The sequence below is a fragment of the Aquila chrysaetos genome, chromosome 5 (assembly GCF_900496995.4).
Source record: "Aquila chrysaetos chrysaetos chromosome 5, bAquChr1.4, whole genome shotgun sequence".
Classification (NCBI taxonomy): Eukaryota; Metazoa; Chordata; class Aves; order Accipitriformes; family Accipitridae; genus Aquila; species Aquila chrysaetos.
The window spans coordinates 26,429,415-26,435,633 of NC_044008.1; positions in this window are offsets into that span (position 1 = coordinate 26,429,415).

Consider the following 6,219-nt stretch of genomic DNA (forward strand, 5'->3'; position numbering starts at 1 on the left):
AATTAATAAAGCCCAATTTATGATCCTGTCAGCTCAGCACTGAGACAGTAATACAGGACTTCCTTTCCTGACAAATAATCAAAAGAGGTTTCACTTTCAGCTGTAGATTCTTTTTGTAATCAATACCTGCTCTTATTTTTTAACATGCCTAGCTTTACAGAAAACACATACTGCTTTCAGTTGCTTTTTTCTTTGCAGTTTTTCTAGAATAGAATTCTTCACTTGCAACAAAGGTTTTCCCACCCCTATAGAGATGAGAATGGGTTCCGTTAAAGAATCACTTGGATTCTTGTTGCAATCTTAAAAGTTGTTTCAGAGACTTACACATTTCATCAGGAAACGGGAAAAAAACTCAAACAAACCCAATACATTTGGACAAGTGGGAATCAGGTAGCGTTAGAACATTGTGTCTGTTTTAAATCAGAGATTTGACACCAGTCCAGGTTCAAAGTCTTTTCTGACACCATTGACTATTTGGAAGAATTATCACCTCACCTTCATTTTTTGTGGACAGCCTCTGTGTATCAGAGAGGCAGCTTTCAGAAGCAGTATCTCGGAAAGAAAAGACAAAGAGTATACTCTATTGCCGCCTTATTCTAACAGAAAGTCCATTAATATACTACTGAGAAGTGACAACCAGGAGCTCAAACTTTGACAGCTTGTGCCTTGACATTGTCTGGCTGCAGTATTCCTTCCTTGGTACATTTCAGAAAGACTAAATTCTGGTACATAAAATGTACGTAAGTAATCAGTTCTTCTGAAGTCAAAATCCTGCCTGTGACATCAGAATTAGCTTCCAAGAAATTGGTGTGATGTGACAGGGAGGATTATGACTTCAAGTAGGAATTAAGTAGCAGGGACTCAAATGAGACAAAAATCCTATTTTCAAGCAAAGAAAATAAATCCTAGTAATTGTAGGAAAAGAAGAAGATGGTACTAAAGGGAATGCACAATGGACTCTAATATGAGCTGTTTCTTAATTCTTTCCGAAGTCATGAGGCACGAAGAACTCTCTAAGGATTAAGGAAGATAATAGCTATGATGCATAAGTTTATATTAATGCATTTAATTTTTTCTTTAATATTTTTAGAAGTATTTAGAATGTTTGATACCAAGAATTTTCTTTACAGACTGAATGTAAATGTACATCCCCTCTTCCTAATTCCTCTAGTACTAAGCCAGTGGTCTTTGCTTGAGAAAGGGACACTGCAAATACTTAAAGCCACCTTGTAAGCCTTATCCTCAAGATTCAGCTATACGTCTGACTTTTTCCCTTCCTTCCTCTTTACTCTACAAGATAATTTCACAGTTCCTGCATTCTTACACTAATATGTTTGTACACTCAATACCAAATGCATAAAATCATGCAGAGATAACTGGTTTCTGAATATATGCTATTTTCCCCCTTCTGGATTAGTAAGAATAGCTTCAATAAAAAAACCAAAACATATATTTATCTACTATTCAGTCAAACAATGCAAAGGGCTTTTTTTTTTTTTTTTAATTTATATAGGAACCAAAATTACTTATTCTTCTTCAAGATAACAAAAGTGTCTTCCAAAAACCACTCTGGTTATTACTAGCAGCATATTCCACTGATCTGCCTCTTCTACCTCATGTATTGCTTGTTTGAAGGTCTGGGTGCTTCTCAGTCTGAGCAAAAGAGGTCTGGGGTTTTGGTGTTTTGTTTTGAGGGTTTCTCTTCAATGGAGGGAACATTACTGAGGCCTTCTAAGTAGAAGTCTGGTTTAAGGATTTCTAGAGTGCTGATCACAGCCCCCACTGAAGAACTGGCTCACAAGATTAAAAATGTGTCTCACGGAGGAAAATGTTTGATTATATAATGCAAATAAAAAAAAATAATGCTTTGCTCAAACATGCAATCAACACAAATATATATAGTCATAGTCTGCAGTTTCCTTGCCTTCATAGATTTGTCTTGTCTAAATCTAGCTGCTTTTTGTACTATGGTCCAGACAGAATAAGTGGGAGGCTTTTGATACGGGCATAATTTTCCAAAGACAAAAAGCCATCTTTCTGGGAGTTTGCTAAAATGGGCTCAGGTCACGCTGCAGTGCAAGTGCTTGTCGTCCTTCCTTCTATATGGAGAAATGGATTGCTCTGGATGTTAAAAAATGACCTCTCACTGGTCAAGGATTAAGATACACTGTGGGGGAAGTGCACAATATGCACCACTTCTTTTAAATTCTGAAGCCAACCTGAGAGTTAGTATAGCCACCATTAACCTAAAAAAAGACCCTTAATTCTGTGGAAAAGATTTTTATCCATTTATTACAGATTTAGTGGATGGAAGAGGAAGGCAGAGCTATCAGCACTGTGGTTTCTGTTTTTCTTAAAGTGACGTTAAGTCAGTACTTGGAATCATCTCAAGAAAACCTCACATTCTTCCAAAGAAGGGGCTGATTCAATCTCAAATATTTGTACTTTATCTGCTCTAAACCAACAAATACTGATTTAGTAATTATATATGTTTTTCTTGATCTACAGGATATTATATAAGAGATTAATTCTATTAAACTATGTATTAGTCATATCAAGCTCTGGGAATTCCTCTTCAAATTAGTGATATTTTACCCATCAATGAAATGGTAAATAAAACCTCTTGAACTTTACTTTAGATAAATACGTATTTCTCATTTTGGATTCATGTTTCGGCTCATATAGTATCTTCAAAGGAATAGTTGTTTCGTCTATATGATGAGGCCCAATTTCAACCAATTTAGCTTTAGGCACCTGTGCTACCTAATTAAGAGCCTGCTCACCCTGACTTCCTAGAGTCAACAGAGAGAGGAACAACTCCAGAGAGCAATCCATCCTACCTACAATCTCAGTGTACGTAGGCAGGTGTCCCTGACTGTAAAAGGAAGGCTGGGATGACTGTGGTCCTTAAGTTAGGAGTCTTAGATTCTTTAAATTCAGCAGGATGATCCTGAGAGTGACAGCATGAGCCACTCTGCTAAGTCAATGGGAAAACTACCCTGTCTTTAAGGTCACATCCTTCGAAAGAGAAACTAAGAGTGAATTAATGCAGAAAGCTAATTAGCCACTAGAGTTCATACTCCTGGTTGCGCTGCAGCACTTTGGGAAGTCTTCTTTGACAAGGATGCCTCTTGTCAGTCTTACTCTGTGTCGCTGTAGCCACATTTCTAATCACATGCAGAATCTCCAGTATCATCAGAGACTCACCTTTCACTCCACAAGCACTTAATAAAAGACAAAAAACAGTAAGAAACCCTCTTAGAATGTGCAGCATGGATTAGAAACAGTGTCTCCTCATACTAAGTGTGAGGTGCTACTAAAGTACTTAGTTCTGACAAATCTCTGCATCAGTGCGTGACAACATGCCACTTCAACTAGTTAGCTCTTTCAAGTATGTAGAGTTTGGTACTTCTATTTGCCCGGTTTCTGTGCACTGATTTTCTAACATATGAGTCTCATCGTTTGCTTGAGCCATTGGGTAAAATATGTATCAGACATGATTTAAGTTATTTTATCTAATCTGGTTCTTGAAGACCAATCCACATAAAGACCACATTGCAGCAGGCAGACAATATCTGCAGAATTAACAGTCTATGATTCAGTCATGACCATTCCTTCATATGTTTCTTCTTAATTCAGAAGAAAGCTTGGCTAAACTGAAGGACTGAAGTGGGTCAAAACTTAAGTAACGAGTCCAGGTCATTTTAGTTAGGGCGCTGAATCCTACTTTGCACATTAAACTGAAATTATGAAGTAAGTTCTCCAGCCTTACAGTAGTGAAAAGGGTAAGTCAGATGAGAATCTCAGTCTTAGCGGGAAAGGAACTTGCCTGGAAATGATTGTCAAAGAGAGCTGCAAGATCTCCTAAACAAGAACTGATTCACAGGAGTACCACTGAGAGGGACATGGGCAGTCTGTGTAACCAGTGTAACCATATATGAGACAGGCTTTGGTAGGGTGGTTATGAAGTCTTGGAGAACACAATAAATTTGCACAAGCTTGGAAAGCTTGAGCATTTCCATTTTCAAATCAGGTTACTTTTCTTCTTTAAGTTGTCCATAGACAAAGGCCAAGGTAAAAAATAAGTTTGTTTATATTTCACTAGCTTCCAGATTCAAAGAATATGAAGAATGTCGCAGAATAAAATTTCTCCCCCTTCTCTTAAGGTTTTAAGCTCCTTACTCCAGGCCAGCCATAGCCCTACCATCCTTGTCTCTCTACTTATACTTGGAAAAAGTCATCTGATCAGTGAAATTATAAAGTCTTTGCTCAGTGGATTTATGAAATCTTTGTTCCATTGGGGTGATACCTGATAGAATAGATGCCTAATGTTGGCTGAATAAAGCAAGAAAAAGTTAGTGTCCTTTATATTTGCTTCTGCTTTACGATGGGCAATATTGCTAAAAATTTTGAAATTGTGGTAAATTTGTGGAAAAAGCGGACAAGCAAAGCAAACTTGGTAAAACTAACACTTTTGCAGGAGTTTCCATTCTGATTTTTCTTACCTCTGTCTTGACAATGTTTTCAGAGTTATAGATAAATTAAATTGTCATGCTCTTTAGATTTTTGTTTAGGTTTCTTTATATATGTTTTGCTAGAAGACCTTTCTCTGTGTTCCACACTTCAGGAGTTTGCATCATAGACAACAGATTGTACGGTAAAATGGTTTATCAGCCAAAACAAAAAAATGAGCGAATTCTTTTTTTTTACTTCACAGTTTTTGACCTCACTTTTTTTTTTTTTCCTTCATTTTTACCCTATAACATACTCGCAGCATGGCAATCTTTCAATCAGCATCCAAACTTTACCATTTTAGATATACTCCTTTTTCTTTGTATTCCAGGAAATGGAGGGTTTGGAAGTCAGCCACCTTCCTCTGTTCCTGCAAAAGCCTCACAATGATCAATGGCTCCTTGCCTAATTAGTCCCATCTCTCTTATACTGCGAATCCTTTCTAAACTGCTTTGTTACTAGGTTGGCTCTGCTATTCGGTACCTTACGTGGAGGGTACCCAAAGAGGGGTAGTACAGCTCCGACTGAGAGTGACTGCAATTGTATCCTACCCGTGTTTAATAACTGGTTTCTGTTCCAGCAAAGCTTCCACCATTTTGAGTCTCAGTGGCTTTATAAGAATCTTATATGAAAGAGATGAATATGTGCAAAAATATAGTTAATAGAAACAATGTGTCATTCACTGGCACAAATGAATATAGAACATTTTTCAGAAGTTAGTAGATTGAATAAAGTTATTATCTTGCATCACAAATTACTTTCTTAGTCCAGCCAGCTCTTAGCAAAGGAAGAAAGAAGCCTGAGGTCAGGCAGACTGGCATGGAGCTGGTAATGCTTCAAACCTGGGAATATCTGGAGAGCTGCCTGTAGGGGCACTTTCTATGCCAGTAAATTGCTAATAGCCCCAGTACCACGGTTCAGAACAGGAAATAGAAACCTTCTTTCATGTTAATGATTGCTTTCCAATTGCATAAACAGCAATGAGAAAGCAGTCCTTTATAGCAAGCCCCTTCTCCAGCTTAGGGAGGAAATAAAATTTTTGTGGCATTCCTGGTGGCATTACTGTGGTGAATGTTGAGTCCAAGTTTCCAATACAAAGAAAGGATGAAATAAAATGTCTTGGAGTCTTGTCTACAAAAGTGAAACATTACCTGTGACTGTTGCATGAAATTAATTTAAGAAATCAAGCCGAAAAAATAAAAATCAGAAAAGCTAGCATTTTTTTCATAACTTCTAAACCCAGTTTTATTCCCCTGGTACATAAATGAGGGTAGAAGAGTGGAAAGTTAACACGTCCTGAGAAACATGTTAATTAGGCTTGATGTCATGGTATTAGTGGATGTCATCTGGACCTAGCTGTGACAAAATCAAGAAGTTAGCAGTCATAAAATCAAGAAGTTACAGTTGAAAACTGTCCTAAATTTACTGGTCATTATGCTCTACGTGCTTCCAAAAGAAATGTCACAGAGATATGTTAGACTTATTCATTATCTAGCTTCATCACAAAGTTAAGCAAATATTTTATTGCTTGATAAACAATACTTCACCTCAAGGGCAGTTTTCAGCACAGGTTATTCAGTTATAAGTTATGCTGCTAAGACAATCTGACAGTTTGCACAAACTTATTGCTGTCCAAGTTGAGAGACGTATGTTTCAATGAAATCATACTTGCTTCGTAAGAAGGCTGTAGCTTTGTTTACCGATTAA